Source organism: Sus scrofa, chromosome X, assembly GCF_054392235.1.
Source record: "Sus scrofa isolate SSC_HxYL_T2T_F1_AM1 chromosome X, Sscrofa_HxYL_maternal_Yorkshire_Landrace_v2.0, whole genome shotgun sequence".
In the NCBI taxonomy this organism is placed as follows: domain Eukaryota; kingdom Metazoa; phylum Chordata; class Mammalia; order Artiodactyla; family Suidae; genus Sus; species Sus scrofa.
Genome location: NC_139401.1, coordinates 8,241,113 through 8,266,008, shown reverse-complemented (window position 1 = coordinate 8,266,008; position 24,896 = coordinate 8,241,113). Strand labels below are relative to the sequence as shown.

The 24,896-nt window shown below is 42.5% G+C and overlaps 1 long non-coding RNA gene across 38 annotated transcripts in view; it reads right to left on the bottom strand.

The window, feature by feature from the left end:
- The window catches only part of LOC146394456 (uncharacterized), a 541,612-nt gene that overhangs the window by 220,963 nt on the left and 295,753 nt on the right, over nt 1-24,896 (bottom strand). For 25 of the 38 annotated variants that reach the window (XR_014835052.1, XR_014835051.1, XR_014835048.1 and 22 more), the window contains one exon: nt 23,907-24,134. The exons of the other annotated variants lie outside the window; for them this stretch is intronic. This is a non-coding gene — a long non-coding RNA (uncharacterized LOC146394456). The remainder of the gene's footprint in view (nt 1-23,906; nt 24,135-24,896) is intronic. 38 annotated transcript variants of the gene reach the window in all.

Sequence of the window (24,896 nt, the reverse complement as noted above, 5' to 3'; positions counted from 1 at the left end):
AAAATTAAACCTCGGTTAGTTTTGTGTTACATAACTGAAAGTCTTCCCTCCCTGCATCCAAATGAGACTTTCCTGTTAAACATTTCATATCCATACGGAATGGATCCGATATACATTTTATGCGTGGCCACATCTAACGTACATAGATTAATTAGCAAGGCATCACAAGACAGATGTTCGTCAAACTGGTTTTTTTGTTTGCATTTTTATTCTACCTTGTTTATATTCCTTACATCTAGAGAAAAGTTTGAAACTGGACATTTTCTTAAGCGTCCCATTTCCAGGAGAGTGACTCTTTTTTGAAGTGTAACCACTGTATGGGGAACAGAGGTTAATGGTTTAACCATTAGAGGACCTCACACACCAGCAAAGCTTTGAAACTCTCCTCAACCAACCACCCCACCAGCTCTAACAGGCACCACTTTATGAGGCAGAAAGCCTGAAAGAAATTTCTTATAAGAGACCTGCTTCCCTTTCCAACAGAAACTCAATAACCTCCTCCTCCTCCTTCTGTATACGAATTACTGTGCAGATTCTGCTTTTGCCTGCAGCATCAGCTCTACATATATAAGTGGAAAAATGGGGAAAACCTTTAAGTCCATTTAAGTCCATCAATCTGTCTTTTAAGATAGCACAGATATGAAAAAAAAATCCATAAAGGTTCTGAAACTGTTTTAAACTGTGGTTGCAGCATAAACCAGCATACAGCTCCAAAGCTTCCTGGTTGAGACAATCTCTTTGATACTGAGAATTTACGGAAGGCTGAACTATTTTATTAGTTTAATAAATGCTCTTGGAGTTCCTGTGGTGGCTCAGTAGGTTAGCAACCTGAAGTTGTCTCCATGAGGATGCATGTTCTATGGCTTAGGCTGGCAGCTGCAACTCCAATTTGTCCCCTAGCCTGGGAACTTCCATATGCTGCAGGTGCGGCCGTAAAAAGAAAATGAATGAATGAGCAAATAAATACTTTCTTTACAGAGGAGGCATTTCTTGTCAGGAATGTCATCAGGGACAGTCAGTAATCAAAGTAAAAGTCTGAGTCAACGTTTTAATAAAAAGTTTTAGCCAGAAAATGTAAAAAATACAAAAATAACAGCCATCAACAGAAGTTCAGACTCTGTGTTATGATGCTAAGAAGATACAGTTCGTGGGACCAAGAAGACAACTGCTGATGAGATATAGAGAATAACGCCCACCATGAACACCCCGTTTCATGCAGCCCAGACAGGCAAACACAAGCTGAAAAACACTGAGAAACAGTTTCACAAAAGGGGAAATGGTGTTTTAAAAACTGAATGATTCGGTACAAAGGCGTCTGTTCCCTTCCTTGTGTTTTCAGGAGAACCCCGTCTCCAAAGCATCCTTCCCACGATGACTCAAGGTAAGCCCCTCCTTGGCTCCCCAGGTAGCAAAAGGAAGGTCTACAGGCTTGAAGACCACTCAGGTAGGGGAGAGGGGGCATCTTCCAGAAGACATGTTTTACCTTTCCAATGACTGGCAATGATGTGGCCAAAAATGGAGGGACAACTCTGCTCATCTCCCACATTCATCACAAGCTCCTCTGGGAAAAGAAGATTAACCCGATCCCAATGAGGGAGTGAATTAATTCTATTGTTTTTATGGGTAAAGGTATTTAGACCGCCCCTGTTGAAATACTCTGCTCACTTTACAGGGGAAAAATACTATGAGAGATGCTTTAATCAAAGAACTAAACTGCATACAAATAAAATATTTTGAAACCATTTTAAAATGGAAAATCCCAAAGCATGAAAGCAGAAACAGATGCACCATCAGCAAATACTGCTCCCCAGGAGTGGGATGATTAATTAGGTACTGCCATGCAAATGTTTTCATTTGGGGCCCACATCTTGAATCCTAGACGGCCCTCTAGCCTGGCACGGGGGCTAAGAGTTTGGCTGCTGGAAAGAGAGTCCCTCGTTTCAAATTCCAACTCAACAGTCCTGGCCACGTCACCCGAAGTCAACTGGTCCAATCAGCTAAGCCTCAGTTTCCTCATCTGTAAAACTGGGAGATTAAATGATATTCCCTTGAGAGTGCTGTCAGGAGCAGGTGGGATCACTCGTACAAACTACCTCCTCTGGTACCTAGTGCTTAACAAAGACTGGGTACTGATACTTTAGAATCTTTCCCAAGTGCTAATACGTAAGCTTTGCCCTTATTGAAAAATCAAACTGATATACACATGTATATGTATTTATATACATATGTTACAATTTCATTGTATACCCAATACTATTTACAGAAAAACTATGTATGCTTATTTCCTTAAACATTCCCCCCTCTTAAAACTGTATAATTTTCCTGGTCTTTGGGGAGGGATTTAAAGCACATGGGTTGGCAGAAAGCGAAATCCCCTCAGGGACCCATCTGAGATGCCAGGTTCTCCCCATCCCACCCCCACGCTAAAGTTTGACATCTGGAAGCCACAGCATGCAGGACACTTGACTGAAGTGTCACAGACCTACTGGAGGACTGCAGCGTGCACCTCATGGTTGCCAAGAGGAATCCCAGCTCCAAAGGGTCTCCTGGCACCGACATGCCCCTAGTTCTCCTGCCAATCCTCATCCATCATTGTCGTCTGTCACCACTTTGTCTGCCTTCGGTCTGTTTTAGTGGTTTTTATTGTGAGTTTAACCACTGTTGTTATTCTGCATCCCCTTTTGGCCACTAGGTACCATGATATCCCATAAATTAAGAAAAGAGAGTTCAAATGATCCAGTGGGCAGACACCTGGCATTAAGGACCTGTTCTTCCCCGGGTGCTGAGAAGACACAATTACTGGACAGCAATCCCTGCTGTCATGAATCTGATGGCTGCCATCTGTTTCCAAACTGGAACCCACAGCCCTCAAGCTCCCTGTCTGGGGCCACCACACCTTTCACCAACGCAGGAAGTCTCGTCTCATGTTGTAAAGTTAATTTCTGCTCCCTGGTCTCCACCATCCTCTGTGTACCCCATGCAACATCCTTGCTTGCCTGCTCATTTCTGCTCAGGCTGTGCCCTGCTCCGTTTTACAAAGAACCGCCCTGCTGCCAGACCACCCATTCAAATTCACTTACCTTCTCCCTTTAGAGATCAACTGAGTCTTTTCTTTCAACTCAGTGAATTTTATCATATTTATAGTTGTACAATGATCATCACAACCCAATTTTAAAGCATTTCCACTCTAAATCTCCAGCCCATTCTCCCACCCTCAACCCATCTCCTCTAGAAACCTTAAGTTTTTCAAAGTCTGTGAGTCAGTATTTGTTCTGGAAAGAAATTCATTATATCCTTTTTTTTAAGATTCCACATGTAAGTGATAGCATACAACATTGGTGTCTCACTGTCTGACTTCAACTTAGCATGGTAATTTCTAGGTCCATCCATGCTGCTCCAAATGCCATTATTTCTTTCCTTTTTAATGGCTCAGCAATATTCCATCATGTACAGGTACCACATTTTCTTCATCCACTCTTCTGTTGACGGACATTTAGGTTGGTTTCCACGTCTTGGCTATTGTATATAGTGCTGCAATGAATGCTGGAATACATGTATCTTTTCAAGTCATGGTTTTCTCTGGATAGACGCTCAGGAGTGGGATTGCTGGATCAAATGGTAGCTCTATTTCTGAGGAACCTCCATACTGTTTTCCAATTTACAATCCCACCAACTGTGTAATAGGGTTTGCTTTTCTCCATACCCCCACCAGCATTTATTGTTTGTAGACTTTTTAATGATGCTCACTCTGGCTGGTGTAAGGTGGTACCTCATGGTGGTTTTGAGAGATCAACTTTGTCTTGATGAAGCTTTGTTAGCCAGTGCAACCCACCACGACCCTCCTGGTCTCCAGAGGTTTAATGTACACCACCCCTTCTGGCACCTGATCAGGTCATAAGGAGTCAAGCCTGGGCATCCTATTTGCACGTACTGAGCTGCCAAGTGAACTTCTCTGACAATACAGTCCAGAGCTGGAGAGACGGAAGATGTCTTTAATGAGAGTACAGAGCAGCTAGCACTTCCCTCTTTCTAGGACTGGCTGCATTTCATGTTCACTGGGTACAAACCAAAGGAAGACTAGAGAAATTGGGGAAGAAAGGGTGCTCAAGCTAGTGATCACTACAATTGCATGCAAAAGTTTCTGGAGTGTTTTCTTGTTCACTGGAGGAAAATACAGAACAGTCTAATCAACTAAATAGACATACACATAAATGTATTTTAAAGAAAACTGACTGTCAATTGAGGCATTGAGGATTCAAATGAAAAACTGTTTTTCAAGCCAGGTAGGTCTCAGAATTTATAAGTGGAATTAAATGAAAATACAAAGTCTGGGTCACACAATGGACATCGTGAAATAGAACCCTGTGGGCTCAAATGAGTTAGTAAGAGCCAGCAGTGAATGTGATGGAGGTTCAGGTTTTGTGCAATAGTTATTTAAAGCACAAAAGGTTGAGGCACCAATTGCAGTCAGACGGCAATCATAAAGAGCAAGATATCACTGACTAATAGGTGAATTCCATGGCTATAAGTCCATGAAGCTCATAAATGAACACAACTGATTCAGGATGGAAGCAGAGTCTCCGTGGAGGGACTGCTGGCATGTCCTCAACACTAGATGCTGTAAGACATCTAAGAAGGAAGACACGGCCAGGTCATGGGCAGACGTTGGCATTTCCCATCTGAAAAATGATCAGATTGTCTCTGCCAGCCTTCAACGAACCCTGATTTAACTTGAGGACTCCTTTCAGCCAAACTGAAGTTGACCTGTTGGAACACGGGGCATCCATCAACCAAGTCAACAACGTAGGACCTTTAAGATTCATGATAAATTACCACCTTGCCACCTACCTTCCTGATACTGAGAGGAAATGAACGTTGCCCCTTGAAAATGCAGGGGCAAACAGCGTGTCGCCTACTTGTGCCCCCTGGGGGCTGAAAGCCCTCCCCACGTCACTGGTATCTCATCATAGTCCAACCAATGAGGAATCACTCTCTTTTACAGTAGAGGAACACAACATGCCAGGATTTTATACCTGTGCCAGAAACCTTAAATGTGGATGGTTTTGTCAAAAACGTTAAGGGTGACCTTTCCACGGCAGTATGATGTAACACAGAAAATTGCAAACATGAATTTCACCATGAATTAATGATGTCAATTCAGACGAATTTCACAAAGTAGACAAAGGCAAATCAAAAAAAAAAAAAAGGAAAGACCAGCATCCCTCAAGCCACACTCATCCCTGTTCAATTTCTATCCATTTCTTGAGAGCATGTGACATGCGTTTGATTGACTTAACAAAGTTTGCAGGGAGATTGTGCATACTCTTTCCCCATTACGTGAGGTTGTCTCAACTGTATCACAGTGGTTCAGGACACAGCTGCTGTGGATTATGCTGCGCTGGCTACATTTCCCACAGAAAAGCCTTCACGAAGCGACAATTTATCAACACGCTTTGACTTTTCACGAGATCTGTCTGAGTTTGGATTTCCTTCCAAAGGGGACCATGCATCCAGGACTCAAAGGCAGGCAGTGTCTTTTTGAAAGGGCTTCTAGGAAGCGTGGCTGAGGAAACAAGAAGGTTTAACAAAAAAGGAGAAAAGCGAGAAGTTCTTGCATCTCAAGACTCAAAATTCGGAACGGTTCCACCCAGGGTTGTTTCACCCTGGAGGGTGGCTGGTTTCAGAGGCGTTAACCCCACCGTACCTGCCCAGGAGGGTTCCGCTCCAGCAAGGCCCTGAGAAGCCTTCCACACAACAGAAAAGAAACCCACCCCCAGACAGAGTGTCACCTTCCAGAACCTGATCCATGGATGGATGCAGTAGCACCAAGACCCTCGGTCGCAAGGGCCAGCAGAAGTCAGAATTTACAGATTTTTCAAAAGCCATCATTGATGACCTTGTCTCTGCAAAGCTTATATGAACGTATGTGCCATGAATAGCACTGAGACCCAGGACCACTCTGGTGTCCTCCGAGGGCGCAGGAGGCAGCTTCTCCTCAGGAAACAAGCTCCTCCACCAGCTGGAGCTCCACCTCCAGGTCGTGTTCCTCCTCTTGCCGCCATCCCTGGCGCAGCGTGTGAAGTTTTCAGCACCCTCTGCTAATGCAGCTTTCCCGTATGGTTCATGATTGCTGCTCGTCTCCTCACTAATATGGAGGCGTTCCCCTAAATTTCATGGATTCAGTTCATCGCCACGCATCTTAAGTGTTGCCCCAAATACAGGTTGAAAAAAGCCCTGACTTAGACATAAGACATCAAAGGGCGAGGGGGAAAAGAAAGCATTCAGTAAGTATTTTATGGCGGCCAAGAGAGCTGAGTCAAAACAGAAAATACTGGTGTGGCGTCGGAACTCGGTTCAAGGCATGATGCATGATGTTTATTTCAAACCCCACCCGTCTGCACTGTGTAGATGAGGAACCCAGGGCTTAAAGGGTCTGACTGCCTGCCTGAAGTCAATCATTTGGTCTATGGAACAGCTAAGACCTGGAACCAGTCTGTCTGGCTCCATCCTCTTCAGGCTATGACCTACAAACAGAACAAATGGGGACGGATATGAGATAATGCCTAATAACAGAGAGATGCAAAATAGATGTGTTCTAAGATGTTACGTATTGTTATTTCTGCTTTCCTTTAATTTGGGAACATTTTCCCAAAATACAGATAGTGGAGAATAAGTGATTCATCTAGGGTCAACATTTCATCTGCTCTTGAAATGTTTCTAGACCTGATTTATAAATTGTAAGATGACATAGTATCCAGTATGTCATATTATGAGAAGCTTTTGAGGTCAGTAGACGTTCTGTACTTACTGGATACAAACATTTAGAAGCAATTAAAAAAGAATTAGGATAGCAATCATTTTAATACGATGTTATTTATTTTGAAAAGCAGATTCATGATGGTGGAATGGGTATAAATTTCATCTGAAGTTTGCTTGTGTTCAGGGGAATTTGGCTCTTCCATGGGGTTGGAACAGGGGGAAAAAAAAATCCCTGAGAAAGCTTCCCACGGAATTACACCATTTGCTTTGAATAAAACTCATGCTGGAGAGTGTGCTTTCTCAAAAAACGTAACTTTCCTAAATCCAATGATGTTATAGCATGGGTTTAATAAGGAGGATGCATAGATTTCTATCTCATAAATCAATTTTATGTAAGCCACTAAGTTACAATTTTTAGATGATAAACTTCCTCAATTTGGTCAAAATGGACATCTCTCTGTAAAGAGTTGCCCTCTGTGATGAAGCAGTGAGCTTCCCAAAGACTTCTCTGCCTTATTTACTTGGGGTGCTTACACTGCCAATTCTTTATTTATTCTGGAGTCAGATCGGTGTACCTGGCCCTGTTCACAGAGTTTATATGGGACCTACAGGAGCAAAAAAAATGAGTGCTACTAGGGTGTTTTTGCATGTTGAAAAACGAATAGAATAAGAGCACACGGTGGTGATATTGGAACGGGCTGGATCAGAATGACAGCCATGATAAATGGCAGGTACACCCGCACTGGTGTATTCAGGTGGGATCACCCTGGGATTACACACATCTCAGAAGGCTTCATCTCAGCCCAGATCTCACAAAATTCAAAGCGAAAGTTGAGTTCAAATTAGTAACTCAACACTTCAATAGAAAGTATGGAATATGGGCGTGTCCTGTTTCCAAACTGGACTGAGATGGGTGGGCATGTGTTAATTTGCTTCAGGATATTAGCATCTAAAAATAACAGTGGGAGAAATGTACCCACCAGCAATAAAATCCAGTGTGCTTGGGAACTGACGCACTCTTGTAGGCTTCACATCCTCAATGAGTTATAAACAGCCGGCACGGATTCAGAAAGCATCAAAGACATTTCTTCATAACAAACTCCGTGTCAAACCCTGATGGGTTAGCATGGCTTTATTTATGTTTTCATTTTACGGCCATTTCTGCGGTTGGGGCAGGATTGACACATGCTGAAAACCTGTAGCGAGGGCAGCAGTAACCCTCAGGAACTGAAGAAAAAGGTTCACAATACAGGTTCAAAACGTAAAGCTGCTGAGAGCTAATACTGCTCGCTTACATTTAACTAGAGACGCAGGAAAACGGATGACTTCATGCACCACACTCTCGGTCATCAATATTTGAATTGCCATATCCCTTTGCACAGCTGGATCGAGGCAATATTTGGGATTGGCAAGTGACTGGACACGCCTATTCGTTAAACAGGAATTGCTAAAGAAAATACGATGAGCTACACCATGAAAGACGATGCATCTGTTCGAAACCAAAGCAGAAGACTTTACATGTGGCTATCGGTAGAGGAGTTTCTACGTGTTTATATTTTTGCATAAAGAAACTACTAAAAGTAATTCGTCATAATGATCAGGGCGATCTGATGGGAGGAGAGACGGGAGGGTGGGAGTGAGACCCTCCATAAATGTTTTTATTCTTAAAATAAAACAAGGGCTTTGCTGTGCTGGGGTCCCCCAGATCCAGATACTGGTTCAGGGGTCTGACTGACCAGGAAAAGCCTCCTTCAATGTTCTGGCCACATCCCCAATTCTAAGTCCAATGATAAAATGTTTTTCAGAGCCCTGGACTTTCTCTTCTTTGCAAGAGTTGTGGGTGCCACAGTGTGTTATGTGCGTGTGTGTGAGAGAGAGATTATTTAATTGATGCCGGTCCTCCAACATAGGCTCGAGCCCCTCTAGGTGAGTTCGTTATCACTGAGCCACAACGGGAACGCCCCAATTTCATTTCTTGATTGAATAAATGGCAATATATCAATAGCAACCAACTGATACAGATACATTGTCAGTTATTGTCGATGTGTCTCTCTTTACCGGTTTCATTTCAAAATACAGATTGCACTGAGTCCCATAGGAGAAACTCTTTAGCAACAGCCATTAGTCTTTTCATGTCATAAATTTTATCAAAATACCTCCACGTTGTATTAGAAAGTCTCTCTTCTTCCATAGTTTTCAAATTTATTACTAGAGAGAAAAGGAAAATAACTCCTCCTAATAATTTAGTTTTCTGTTTGTTAATTTATATAAAATTTTGTATTTCTGCTATCATCAACTTTTAAATTTTATCATTTACTGACATTCATTTTACTCATGTTCTCAAAGAGTCAGCACTGGGAGTTACTTATATTTTAGCATTTGTCTGTTTTCTAATGTTTAATTTCACTTTTGTTCTTTGCTTTATTAGTTTGATTTTTTTTTTTTCATTAAAAAAATTCAGACTTTGGGAGTAGTTTTAGGTTCATAACAAAATTGAGGGAATGTATCAGTTGTTTTGTTTGTTTTTATTGCTTTTTTTGGGGAGTTCCTGCTGTGACACAGTAGGAATTCACCTGCAGCAGCTTAGGCCCCTGTGGAGGCAGGGGTTCCATCCCTGGCCCAGTGCAGTGGGTTAAAGGATCTGGCACTGCCGCAGCTGTAGCACAGCTCACAGCTGAGGCCCAGATTCCATGCCTAGGCCAGGGACTTCCATACGCTGCAGGTATGGCTATAAAAAAAAAAAAAAAAAAAAAAAACAACAATAAAATAGCTTTTTGTAAATTCAGTTGAATGTTCTTTACATATATTTTCTTTTCTATTCACTAATTATTAAAAGTCACTCACTTTGTACTGAGAATGTTTTAGCCACCTATAAAAATTTATTTTCTTAAAATTCTGCATTTTGAGTTTTTATTTTCTTGTTCACTCAATGTTAAGACATAGATTGCAATTTATTTTACTTGGCTTGAAACTTTCAGGGTGCTTTTTTTTTTACTTTTTTTTTTTTAAACTGATTTCTCTGGAATATGGTGGTAGTTGCTAGTTCTGCTCACTGCAATCTTTTTGGGTGTGTGTGAACTTAAGTGTGAGAATCTTTTGTTTTTAACAGGCGGATAAATATATCTCATCTACAGTTATTTTTTAAGCTAACATATAACATTATATTAGTTTCAGGTACACAACATCCATCATGATTTGGTATTTGTATCTGCTGCAAAAAGATCACTACCATAAGTCTAGTTAATATCCATCACCACACATTGTTACAATTTTTTTTCTTGGGATGAGGACTAATTTACACTTATTGTCATGACAGATACAGTTGCTATTTCTTTTATAGTTTCTTTTAACTTTCACTTTTTGCTCTTCAAAATTTTTTTCACGCTATGCTTTTTTTCATGGTTTTGATAATGACAATAAAAAGGAAGACAGTTCTGAAGGCACTTTTAGTTATAAAAAAAAAAGCAGATGTGCCTTTCTACTAATCAAAAAGAGCTAGAAACTATTATTGAATAAGATTGTAAGAAAACTACAACTATTTTGAAAAGGAAGGTAATGTGCATTTCTCTTTTGTTCTTGATATTCTTTTTTTTTTTAATGCAGCTTCAATAATGATGAACCTCTTAGATAAAGAAAAGGCAATTAGCTACACTGAGTTTTGATCTTGGTAATAAATCAAAACTATTTGATAATGAAATCATTTTTAGGAAATTATCTCCAAGTTCTTAAGAATAAGCTTCATATTTAAGGGGAAAAACAAATTTTAAGGTTTTTTTGTTTCCTTTAAGTTGCTTATGGCTATCTCTAGATGGGTATAAATGGATTTTTCAAGGGAGGGTTCTGACTTTCTACCCCAAGACCATTTGAAATGTGCTATGTGAAAAATTCTGTACAGAAATTCATTGACTTTGACAGAACTTCAGATTGCTTTGTCTATCATGATAGCTCATCAACTGCTTTTGCTTTATCAGAGTCGAAGTGTTATACCATCAAATGGTTCTGCTTAAATTCCTTTTAGACTAAGAATCTCTAAACACAAAATTCATTTGGCATAACATTATGCTTTGTTGAAACTATTCAAACCCCCCCCCCTTAAGGTTTCTAAAAGAAAAACAGGACAGAAATGAACCTTAAGGACCACACTTTTCCATGCTGCATTGTATGGAAATATACTCACATATTTTTAAGGGTCTCATTTTCAGAGAAAACTTTTGCAATGAATTTTATCTTAATACCTAAAGAAAAATCTAACATTTCAGATACTCTTTGGGTTTACTGGTTAAAAATATGTAACATGCTCTTTGATGCTGAATGTGTTTTCAAATGATACTACAAGAGAAGTGGTGCATTATGAAAACAGCAACATATGAGATTCATGGCATATCCAGGGCATGCTACACAATTTCTCTGGAATCATCTCTCCTTACAAGTAAGACTTTTAGGCAATTATGTCTCAAGTCCACTGGAATGGATTAAGAAGGTGTGGTATATATACACAAAGGAACACTACTCAGCTATTAAAAAGAACAAAATAATGCCATTTGCAGCAACATGGATGGAACGAGAGACTCATACAAAGTGAAGTAAGTCAGAAAGGGAAAAAGAAATACCATATTATAGCACTTATATCTAGAATCTAATATATGGCACAAATGAACCTTTCCACAGAAAAGAAAGTCATGGACTTGGAGAAGAGACTTGTGGTTGCTGAGGGGGAACAGGAGAGAGTGGAATGGACTCCGAGTCTGGGGTTAATAGATGCAAACTATTGCATTCGGAGTGGATAAGCCATGAGATCCTGCTGTATAGCACAGGGGGCTATATCTAGTCACTTATGATGAAACATGATGGAGGCTAATGTGAGAAAAAGAATGTATATATATGAGTGACTGGATCACTTTGCTGTATGGTAGAAAGTGACAGAACACTGTAAACCAACTATAATGAAAAAAAAATAAAAATCATTTAAAAAATAAAAAAGTCCACTAGGTTGGAGGAACAGAATATGACACCCCTAAACATGACTACTTGGCGTAAGGATTATCTTGAGGATGATTATTATTTTTTTAAGTATTTTTTTTAGTAATTTTTTTATATTCCCACTGTACAGCAAGGGGGTCAGGTTATCCTTACATGTGTACATTACATTTTTCCCCCACCCTTTCTTCTGTTGCAACATGAGTATCTAGACAAAGTTCTCAATGCTATTCAGCAGGATCTCCTTGTAAATCTATTTTAAGTTGTGTCTGATAAGCCCAAGCTCCCGATCCCTCCCACTCCCTCCCCCTCCCATCAGGCAGCCACAAGTCTTTTCTCCAAGTCCATGATTTTCTTTTCTGAGATGTTCATTTGTGCTGGATATTGGATTCCAGTTATAAGTGATATCATATGGTATTTGTCTTTGTCTTTCTGGCTCATTTCACTGATTATTTTTAAGCAACAGCAGGCACAGGAGAAGTTCTGAAAACTGAGTAGAAGTTTCCCTCTGTAAGAGACATGTACATTTATTGGGGGGACCTCCATGTGTCAGGGGGTCCCCCTCTCCGTACCATGCAGGAAAGGATGACCTTAAGTCTCACAGAAGTCTTATCAATGGAGAAGCCAAGCACTCAAGTCTGCATAACTACCTCGCCCGTGTTGACTGTGCTTTTCTAGGTCACCTGTTGTCACTGGCTCTCGCACCCCCAACACCACCTTTTGTCTTTAGCTGGAGACTTGGAGGACTGGAGGTGGTGGCTTGGGCCATTGCCGGGAGTTACTCAGCTTTCCTGGGTATCTCCCATGTATATGGGAGGTATACATGCTATTAAACTGGTTTTTTTTCCTGGTAATCTGTCTTTTATCACAGGGGGGTCTCAGCCAAGAACCTGAAAGTGTGTGAGTAAAATTATTTTTCCTTCCCTACAGGTCTAAACTGTACAAGTCAGATAGGTTCCATTTCTGTAAAACATCAGTTTCAAATGATTCTAAAACACTGCCGACTGGGGACGCGGTCAGAGCAATTTCAGCTGATGAGGCTGTCCTTGAAGGACGATTATCCAGGATACACGGTCACGGCTCTCACGTTTGGGGTGAATTCTGCTGTGGGATCCTAGGAGGTATGTGTCCACTTTCGGGGTGAAGACGGCTCTGGTCACTGATCGGAGGGGAGGAGGGGCTCCAGGCTGTATTATCAGTGGTGAGAAGGGAAGCTAGGGGAACAAAGCGAGGGCAGCCCCTGGAGAGGGTACACAGGTACCAGGTACTCTGGGGGATGCAAGTACTGTGCCTTCCTACCTCAAGGGGGCTAAGACTTGAGTTACATGTAACTCAAGAGCTTTGGGAAAAGTCCAACATGTTCAGGTTAAAACTGGTCACACTGGCTCAGAAGGGCTAGAACCTACCCCAATCTTCTGCTTTACCTTTTGAAACATGTTATGAAAATGATTCAATCTGTAGATGTGATTGTCTCAGTATTCACTTTACCTCATTTTACTAATTATATATGTTACAGATAGAAAAATAAATCCAGAACAGAAGATGTTTTTCCCCTGAGACTCCAATTGGTCCTGCAGAAATGTGCTCATAATTTCAGAAGAAGAAAGGGAACCAGCTCCAAATGCAGAATGCTTTCTGCACCCAAACGCCCCAGCTTATACTGGACCAGACTTCATATATTAACAGGTACAGAACCATTGGCCTTGGCAAAGAGATGATGAGCCACCTTCTCAGCCCCACAGGTGTGGAGTAAACAGACTGGCAAGAAATATTTATGGAGGTTGCATAAACCTGCTGATCACTGTCGCTTCTGGCTGGACAATCACCATGCAGAGGTGCAGTGATGCCAGCATGGTGGTACAGTCCCTGGGGCAGCAAGAGCGTTTCCTTGATGACCAGTCACAGAGGAGGCAGGTCTCATAGTAACATCCCCTTCCTGGTTTGGGGGGCAAGAGACAACAGTAGCAAGTGGACAGAGACATTGTTTCACAAGCAGTCCGAAGTCTAAAGAGCCATTTTTCCATGCGTGTCACCTTATCACTTTTATAATGACAGATGTGATAAAGGGTCAGCTTAGGATGTAGGCATGTATCATTTCAAAGGCTTGCTGGCCTTCAATTGCTGATTACGGTTAAAAGTCAACATTTTATGTTGCCAAAATGCAGTTATGGAAAACGAGCGAAACAGACATCATAGTTTGGGGGAAAATATCTATTTCTGTCTTCTCTAAGTCACTGATAATAAGAGGTCAAGCAAGAAGTCTGTGGACACATTCCCAATTATTAAAAGTATTTGCTGGGGTGATACATATAAAGAGTAAGGAAGTTTTTAAAACGTGAACACAATGATTTTCTTCTTCAAGGTAATGGTTAAGATGCGGTTGTCTCTGTGTGTGCGTGTGTGTTACACTTGCTGGTGTTACAGAGTATGCCTGGACTGGACCTCCCTGTAACCTAAGTTAGCAGTCAAAAAGCAAGACCAACTGTTAGATCATAAAACAAAGGTGCCTGTGTTGTGCCAGTAAGATTTACTAAACAAAATTTAAAGAAGTCTCAAATAAAAGAAGAAACTGATAGCAGAAATTGACAGACCACTGTAAAGCAACTATAATAAAAAAAACTTTTTAAAGGAAAAAAATAACTTTTTTTCTACCTATAGACTTTTGATCATTCTTTTGCGAGAAAGAAAATACTGTTTTATTTTTTCAAGTTTGTTTATACATGTCATCAACGTGAAATGTTTTCTTTCCTGAAATGTGTTTTCCTAACCAACACAGACATGAATAATTTAAGATCCTTTCTAGACAATGTTCCATTTAATTATTTATTAGTTGAGAAGAAACGGGTCTAAAAAGAGAATCCTTTGTGAGGGGTGTATCTCAGTACCCACAGACTGCACAACCTAGAGTTTTACAGCATCATTTTCATGGGCAGGTTCTAAGTGTGATTTTTTTTTTTTTTTTTTGGCTGCCCCTGAGGCATGGGGAAGTTCCTGGGCCAGGGATGGAACCCACGCCACAGCAGCGGCAACACCAGATTCCTGACCTGCTGAGCCACCAAGGAACTCCATAACCTGTGAATTTTAACTTGCTGGAAGCACACACGTCTCTAAACTAAGTGTCTACAGCACTTATTCTATTCCAACCACTTTAGAACTACAAAAAGATATTATTAGATTGCTATCTTTGTCAAGCTCCCAGTAGGGTTTTAGGATCTTTTCTAGGTACTGTTTCTTTGTCATTTCCACCTCTTTGTTTGCTCTGATTATCCTTTTGGAAATATACACTAATCATGTGTAACAGTTAAAAGGGAGAAATGGTAAGAAGAAAAAATTGTGAAAGATTTCAAAGAATGAGGAAGTTGTTAAAACCCTATTAACTTCTTTGCAGAACAGATACTGACTCACAGACTTTGAAAAACTTATGGTCTCTAAAGGAGGCAGTTTTGGGGGTGTGGGGGATGCGCTGGGGTTGTGGGATGGAAATCCTATAAAACTGGATTGTGGTGATCATTGTATAACTACAAATGTAATAAAGACATTGAGTAATAAAAAAAAACCCTTTGAGAGAGGACAATAATGAGATTTCAAGGCAAGGAACAGGTAATCATATTAATGATTAAAGAAAACGTTTGCTGCTTTCATGTGCCAGGCAAGGAGCTGACCACACTGTATGAATGGACAAACTGAATTCTTCTTTACAGCCCCTAGTTGCCAAGGAGGAACAACAGGCTGGGAGAAGATGTGGAATTTTTCCAGTGTCACACACCTGCCAGTGGCCCGTCTGGACCAATGGGGCATGCACTAAACTTATTCCTTCTAGACTGGGTAGGGGAGCAAAGCTTGCTACCCTAAAGTGTCTCTTTAGTTTATGGGTTATTTCTAGCTTAAAAACTATCAACATCCAAGAGATTCAGGAAGAACCTCCGACCATCCCCCAACTGCCTAAAATCACAGAAATAAGGCACAAAGTTCCCAAACAGGGCACTGAACAGAACACATAAAGGACCCTGTTTACAGTGTGAAAGCCAGGACAAGAAGACAGAGTGTCACATTGTACAACCTAAGCTGGGAAAGTGAGTGCCAGGGGACTCAAGCTTTTCACCACGCATTTGAGGTCACCTCTCCAATAAGTTACTCCTACTACAATCCTTGCTCTGGGTTCTGCTGGTGAGAAAATCTGAACTCTATCACTATTGCTCTTGACATTCCAAAGTAGAAAATGGCACATAATCATTTCCACTAGGGCTGGGACTATGACTAGCTCCTCCATGGCTGTGTTCCTTCTTCCTGGTCCAAATCTGGCAGGTGTAGGTTTCAAGAACTGCTAATTTTTATTAAAGTATATGGTTTACTTACAATATTAGTTTCAGGTGTACAACAGAGTCATTTGATATTTTTGTAGATTATACTCCATCAAAAGTTATTTAAAAGGTTGGCTATATTCCCTGTGTACATTACATCCTGGCAAATTAACTATTTTATACCTAGCAGTTTGTACCTCTAATCCCCATTCATCCATCTTGCCCACTCCCTTTCTGGTAACCTGTCTTAAGTTTTCTGTATCGGTAAGTCTGTTTCAGTTTTGCTTTGTTACTTTGTTTTATTCTTTAGAGTCCATGTGGAAGTGAAAATATACAAAATTTGTCTTTCTCTGTCTGGCTTATTTCACTCTGCCTATATCCTCCAGAATTATTTTTGAATCAATCATTTGCAAACACTACACATAACAGATGGCCCCTTTCTTTGCCTCTTTATACCTTTCTTTTGTAAAGTGAAACTATGTCGGCTTAGAATTAAATGTGAGGGGTCAAACAGCATGTAGCAAAAAAGCCCACTGACTACCTGGTTGACTTTTTTTGTAATTATTTTAATAGTTATTTCCCCAATACATTTTTTTTTCTACTGTACAGCATGGTGACCCAGTTGCTTTTTAAACAGGGCAGAAACTATGATGTGTAAACCAAAGTGCCTTTGACTATCAATACTGAGACTGGTGAGAGAGACAGGCATGTGTGGGTGCTGAGGAGTCAGGGTCAAGAACAGTGACGTCACTGTTTTTTCTTATCCAGAGATGGAGTTTATGGCAAGGCTGATGATGGCATCAGAACTAGAGTTCTTACCAAAAGAAATAAGCGAGTGAGAAGAAGGCTGGAAGAAATTAATCTCACCATAATCAACTGTCCTTGGTCAGGATGAGTCCATTCTTTTCAAGCCCTGTGAGTGTGCTGGGCTGTCTTCACTGCCTTTTCCCTGACTGCTCCCCTCTGTAGGTAGATGTCATCTCCCCCCATCACCAGACTTCAAAAGGAGGTACCTCCCCACCCCTGACCACTCTTCTGTTCTCACCATCCTCCACAATCTGTACACAACTGACTTCAAAATCTATGTAGGACTTTGCTCTGACTTCTAGGTCTGTATTTCCATTTATCAACAGGGTATGTCTACCTGAACAGCCCACAGAGCTGGCACATTCATTAAGCCCCAAACCTGCTGACTCCTTCACTTCCACCCATTTTCTCAGACATATGTTCCCTCCTTGGGCCTACAAGCTAAGGAAAGACAAGCAACACTTCTATCTTGTGATCACCCCTGGCCTAAATGATGGGCTTGGAAGTTTTCCTAGCGGTGGTCATATTCATGCCAGCAGTCCCTCCACAGATGACATATTCTAAGAACTGCTATGATTGCCTGACACCACGGACAGTACTACACTCTATAAAGACAAGATGTTTTATGATACAGACATATCTAGGCTAACGTTTAATTGATAAATTAGGCACAGTGATCGAATCACTACAACCACTGGTAACAAAAGAGAACAGTTACAACAATATACTGGCATAAACGTTATGTGACTGAAGTCTCCCTTCCTCAAAGTATCTTACAGTACACATGGAATGCCTTTTCCACCTGAACTAAGTACCTATCACGCACTGTGGCCTTAACTTTTGCAGTCTGAGGTCCATAAGCCAAACAAGCATGGGCTTCTTTCTCTTTCACTATTTCCCAGACAGAAGGTGATGTCTTACTGTAGATCTTAGCAACTTCAGCACACCTTGTTTCTTTATTGAGAACTTTCACCTTTTTACTGAAAGGAAGTGCTTCAAGCTGGTCTTGGATGTGTGTAAATTTCCTGCATCACTACTCTTGTGCTTTGGGGTCATCATTGAGTAAAATAAAGGTGACGTCAACACAAGGACTATGATGACAGCCTATCCAATTACTGAGGCAGCAACTGCGTCACTACCTGGTGGAATTCACCAAAGGGAGGGTTTGCATCTGGGGAGAAGGAGCAGGACGGTGAGGGGTTTCCTCACACCACTCAGAGTGGCATCCAACTTAAAACTCATGAGTTCTTCACTTCTGGACTCCCCCAGTTAATCATCTCAGACTTCAGTTGACCACAGGTCACTAAAACCATGGTACGAGAAACCATAGGTAAGGGGACTACTGAACACAGCAAATCCTATCAGTCCTCCCTCCCCCCGCCCCCACCTCCCCAGCAAACCAGACCCTCTAACACATGCATCTGTAGGTATTTTCAGAGGCTTCACTGGATGAGCCTCTTCATATCCTTGTCCCTATGCACGCACACCATTTGTCTGTCTCTCTTCTGCTCTCCCAGGCTGGCACGGCCTTCTACCTCTTTCCCTAGCTGATCCTCTATGGCGCAGGCAGAATAACCATTCGAGTATGCAGACATGGCAGTGCTGGTTTCTGGTTTCCAATTTCCCAGAGATGGCCTACGTCAGTAAGGATGTGCATTTTCACAGTGTAGCCTGTCTTTTGTGACTGGCTCACTGAAGCCCATCGCTTGCTTGCCTGCCCTTGTGTTGTGTGCCTGAGACATACATAGTTATCTCAAAGTCTCCTGTTCTAGACCCATTCCCATGGGTACTGTCGACATGCCTCCTGCCATCACAAAACCCACTTCCCTGACTGACTTTTTCTATTTAAGATTTGGCTCAAGAACCATCTCTCACATGAACTTCTCTGTGACCATGGAGAGAAGTATGTTTTCTCTTCCCCTTGAACATACCCACACGGAGTACTTATTATTCTGTTTTGTTTTCCTATGTATCATCTTTCTAAAGACGACATTATCTGGAGAGAGGATCTTTCATGTTTCACCTTACCTTTTGTTTTGTGTGTGCCGAGCACAACACCTACTACTTTCACAGAGGTGAGAAAAAAGGCATGCCCCCCCCCGGGGGGGGGGAGGTAGAATTGACATTTTTCTCTCACCTTGAGTTCATGTCATGCCTGAAATACCAACAGAAAGTCTGCCTTGTGGTAATGAAAACATCTTTAGTCACTCAAGCTAGTTTTGTGGATTAAAACTAGCACTCCCTACCCACACTTCCACTTTGATCTCAGAACAGAACACATCAACCAGTCAAAAAGCTTTTTGGAAGATATTATGCAGCCTCTGCAGGCCCCCACTTTCCAAACATTAAGTTGGGGAACTCCTGTTTAACTTGCATCTAGACGTCATCACTGAGTCACTGTGGCCAAGTCATTATTTTTGAAGACCCAGTCATTCAAACAGAGCTGTGTTTCCAAAACACCATTCATGATGAGCCAGGGCTACAGTATTTCCTGGAGGGTTCCACATACAAGGGATTTAGAAGACTTCAAATAGACTCCTCTCCTCTGAGCTTCTGTTAGGAAAGAAAAACAGACACGAGCTCTTCCCTCACTTTATGTAATCTCTTTGGGTGATGAGGTCATGGGCTCATGGAGACGGTCTACTCAACATCAGAGAACACAGGGGGCCTGGGAGATTACTGCCAGCTGAAAATGAGCAGCCCGGGTGCCTACCTGAAGAACGTATTTATCACCAGACTGAGATTCTGATGAAGCTCACTGTTCCTTCATTTGGTTTCCCCCAGGACAGCGGAGGGAGAAGAACCTCATGAAATAGCAAATGCATCAACACATTTAGTTGATGATGTCAAGGTGTAAGGATTAGAAAGTCTGGACGCACGACTTGGTTTCCATGTCTGGAATTTCTGAGAAGTTCCTCTCATCACTAGCCAACACATCTCCGTTTTTTCAGACCTCTCAGATTTATGAGGAAGCTTATTTCTCTGTGCCCTTTTCTGCCCAGACGAACAGCAAAGATGTCACAACAGGATCAGTGCAGTTCATCATGGACAAAGCAATCATCCAGCCGTGAAAAGCACTGGGCTGTGTGGCTGTGTGGAGGAGTCTAAGGAAGGTGAACCAGGTGGTATTTTTTAAAATATAAATGTCTAGGGTTGGCAATATTCTATTTAACAGTGACTCTGGTCACCGGAATGACTATAAGAGTTTAAGTCTATCTACAAGGGACGTTACGTTTGTCTGTCACTTTTATGACCTCTTTGGGAACAATACGTTAACTAACATATTAAAATACAGCCCCTCCACCCCTCCCCATGCAGGTCTCCGGTGGAGACGGCAGAGGTATATTATATTCCAGACTTCTCAGATCATGGGGTCTCATCACCACTGGCCCTTTTAAAGGTCCTCTGCCCTTTAAGATGTGTTCCTTTTTATCCCCGCGCCTCACCCGAATTCTCCTTCCTGTTGCACTGGCAACAATGCAGTATTTTCACAGGAGTTATTTACCCATCTGTTTTTATGAAACTGTAGTGCTTTATGTGTGTTTCATGTTTATATAAATCGAATTGATATAAGTGCCATTATGGGTTCATGTTTTCACCTCAAACTGTGCTTATAATTTCTACCCACGTTGCTATGTCTCTTAGTCCTCTTGCTGAATAATAAGTTGGCACAAATTCTGTGGATTAAGCCATGATCCAACTCTGTCCCTTCCTCTGCTTGGGGAAAGGCTGGCAGCCTGGAATCACAACTAGGCAGTGCCTTTCATGCTCTGCCTTCCCTTTCAGTTTTGCCATGACTTCTATAACCACGAGGAACTAGGTTCTACCAATGAACTGGGGGTCCTCGGAAGAGGACCCTTCCAGATGAGGGCTTCAGTCCCCGAGGATACCTCGATGAAGCCATGTGAGGCCCAAGCAGAGCCTCTAGCCAAGTCACATCCACACTCTTGACCCACAGAAACTGCAAGATGACAAGCACATTTTCTGCTGTTCAGTGTGCTGGTTCAATTCCCAAGAGGGACTTTGGCTTCCCCCCAGATCAACTCTCTTGGTCCCAGGACAACGTGATGGGACAGAACCAAAGGTCTTTGCTTGCCCTGGTCTTCACTGCTCCCGACACCCCACATTCTGTGACACAGGCACACACTTCTCTTGACTCTGATATTAAGTTTACGGCTTGGGTTCACAAGGTTGAACTGTTTTGATGCAAATCAGTGACCCCGGGCCATGTGCTGGCATTGTTTGTACAACCATTATTATGGCACCCATGCCAGATTTATACAGAGAAGTTTAATGAGATCATTCGTAGGCATCTTCAAAGCACCACCTGGCACTTCACAGATTCTCACAAAATAGTCACCATGACAGTTATTCCTGCTTAACTAAATTTAATGCAAGGGAATCTGTGTGCTGTAGATAACACTAGGTTCTCAGCAGTGGGTATAAAGGCCAAATGAATAAACTGAAAGAAATACCAACATTATTTGATACCAGTTAGGAGAGAGCAACTGAAGGAAAATTAAGGAACCCATCCAAGCATTCCATGTGTAGACACAAAGGGTGAGTAGGATTTGTTCCCCTTTGCCTTTTTGATTTCAAATCTATTTGAGTAAGAGGTCTCTTCATATTTCATACTAGATATCCACAGTATCATCAACCAGAAGAACACTGTCCTAGCACTGCAGGAGAGGGAACAGCGACATCCACACACACACTGCACCATGAGCCTCATCAGGCTCTCCTGGTGTCTGGAGGAGGCACTTGATCTTGTGGCAACAGCTTGAATCTCAAAATGCAAATCTCGTGAGAAGAAGCAGGGCCAATGAGAATGCCCTACCTGGACTCCCTCAATTTACCAAACTGTGTCTATCCACATCCAAAGGGGTTGTATATGTCACACTTCTCACCACGGCCATCGCAGGCCACTCCTATGGGTGTGAAACCAACTGTCCCCTCCTTTCAGAATCCCTGTCCAACAGCAGCCACTTCCTGTCCTAAGCCCCAAGCATGGACTGGCTCCCCCTGTGCGTGCCATCCGCACACATTCTCAAGAGCTCTCTCCACTTCTCCACTCACTTCTACAGTCACACCTGGAGGCCCCCACCCCACAGAAAACCACCATGTGGTCTGTTGAAGAGGCAATTTAGAACAGGATCATACATGCTGGACACGAGACGCACCTTGCCACGAAGTCTGGTGACAGCAGAAAACTCTGAAGGCTTCATATTTTGGAATTTAGGAGGAGCAGCAATGGGGAGTAAGGACCACTCTGCTCAGTGTGGCACGCTGCAAAGATTGGGGATGTGCAAAGATCAGAGGAGGGAAGCATATTCTGTTGGAGAAAAGTGATGGGATCATGCCAGGGAGACATAACGATGGCTCTCAGGCCAAAGGTGGGCTTCCAGCTCGTTTTGGAGATGAAGTTTCATTGGAACACGGGCATGCCTATCTGATCACATGTCACTTAGGTCTGGGTGCAGAACTGAGACCTACCCACAGCAGAACTGAGTAGTGGAAATAAGGACCTTACAGGTGACAGAGCCTAAAATATGTACTATCTGACCTTGCACGGGAAAGGAGACTTAAGCATACGGACCCCTGCCAAGGAGGGAGAGCACATGGAGGCTGGAACCAGCGACAGGTTCCAATCTCAGCAGTAATTGCATCTTGCCGTTTTGGAATCATTGATAGGATTCAAACAGGTGGAACAGCATTGAGCCCAGAGCATGAGAGTCACTTAGATGGCAGCCGTCTTTCCACCCTTTGCGTAGTTCATTTAAGAAAAAGCAATCAGTGTTTTCATTCCTCACAAAGGGTGCTGTTTCAGAGAACAGTCAATGCAGCCAGACACCATGTGTCTACGTGCTTCCGGAGGGATCCACTACCTATTTTCTATGTAAGATGCACCAAAGGAAGGTTCAGCAAAAATTTCCCAACTAGGATTTCATTTAATAATTTTACACCATCAGGAGAGATAAACATTCCATTTTCTGATGATTTCTAGAGAAGAAAACGGATGTAAAATCAGATCCCAAAGAGCAGTCAAGATATAACGGAAAATCAATTTGCATAACCTACCATGGATAGCTTTGGCTGAATGGGATCCTGACAATAGCATGGTCCTATGAGTATTATCTTTGATATTAGATTCTCAGAGACAATTTAAATAGAATCAAGGTGACAATGTTCTTGGAACAAAGGAAAAGTGCAAAGTAAAAACTCCTCAAATGCTATAAATAAATTGGAAAGGGAAGACATGCTAAATCTGGGTCCGGGTTTTAGATTCAAATTTTCTATTTTGCTACTCTGGGCAACAGAAGCAGGGGTCAGCCACCAGTTCTTTGAAAAACAGCCTGACGTCAGATCATCCAACAAGCATCTGCTGTTTTTTCACGGCCCCTGCCCTTCAGGGCCGCGCTTGGACTCCTGTGTTTGAGCACGGATGCCCAGGACATGGCCCTGCCTTTGGCACTGGCCTGTCCATTTCATAAAGCCCCCTCTGGCCTTCTGGCCGGAATCTACCTGCTTGTCGCTAACTTACTCAACCCCTCAGTCCCCACGTCTCATGTCCACATTACCTCTGGCCCTACGGACACCACTGGCCACAACATTCATTTGCATAGCTTCATCTTTGTGGCAAATGAAGGCGTGTTTCTCTAGCACCCTTTCCTCAACGCCTCTGGGAAGACTGGCAGCAGGGAGAGCACACAGCACATTCCAACGAGCTGGCCAGTGAATATGTAGACTTCTAGAGTTTCCTTTCTACGGGAGCCCTGTCCAAAGCAGCTGGCTGGCGAGTCTGGGAGTCAGCGTGAAGGACTGTGCCAAGCTTGGCAGTGGCCCTGCCCCTGCCCAGAGCCAACACGACCACCCGGGGAGAGGATGCCATCTCTGGCCCACAGGGACGAGCTCCAGGTGGACGGAATAAACACCATTCTGTGAAAATCACCACTGGATGACTGGATTGCAACAAAGAGGCGGCCATGGGAGCGAGAGCAGACTTCCTGATAGGAAACGTGCCTCGATCCTTCTCGCGCTAATGGCCTTGGCGTCTGAACGTACCGGGAAGGGTGTGAAGAATAAGCACACCCAGGATGAAGACCTCTGTCCTGGCTTCAGTCTCGCATACGTAGAACGGCTCCAGGAATGAAGAGGCTAAGCTGTGTGTGCGCCGGGCTCTTCCACGGGGATCAAGACACAAAACGCCATTGTGGGGTGACGGGAGGAGGTTCCCAGAATGTGAAACGTCACCAAGAGTGGAAGAGGCGGACCCTCCTGCTGCCAGACGACCTGCAGAACAGGAACGTGAAAAGGCCTTAGCCGAGGGTTGCCTCCATTCCTTTTGAGGTCTCTGTCCAAGAGTTCTGGAAGAGCCTTTGCCTGCAAATGGAAATTGACCTCTTTGAAGAGTCCTTTGGAAGAGGACTGCTCTAATTAATAGAGAATCTGCTCATGGGAACCAGTGGCAATTTGGAGGCAATGCCCTTACACTTTGCCATCAACACTGAAGAGATAAAAAACCAGAATAACAGTAAATACACACACACACACACATATACCCCTCATTAAGGAATTAATCTTCAAAATTCATAAACACCTCCTATAGCTCAATATCAAAAAAAAAAAACCCCATCAAAAAAGGGGCAGAAGATCTAAACAGACAATTCTCCAAAGAAGACAGGCAGATGGCCAAAAAAACACATGAAAAGATATTCAACATCAGTAATTACCAGAGAAATGCCAAATCAAAACTACTGTGAGGTACTACCTTACACCAGCCAGAATGGCCATCATTAAAAAGTCTACAAACAATAAATGCAGGAGAGGGGGTAGAAAAAAGGGAACCTTTCTACCCTGTTGGTGGGAATGTAAATTGGTACAGCCACTATGGAAAACAGTATGCAGATTCCTCAGAAAACTAAAAATAGAGCTATCGTTTGATCCAGCAATCCCACTCCTGGGCATCTATCCAGAGAAAACCATGACTTGAAAAGATATATATACTCCAATGTTCCTTGCAGCACTATATACAATAGCCAAGACATGGAAACA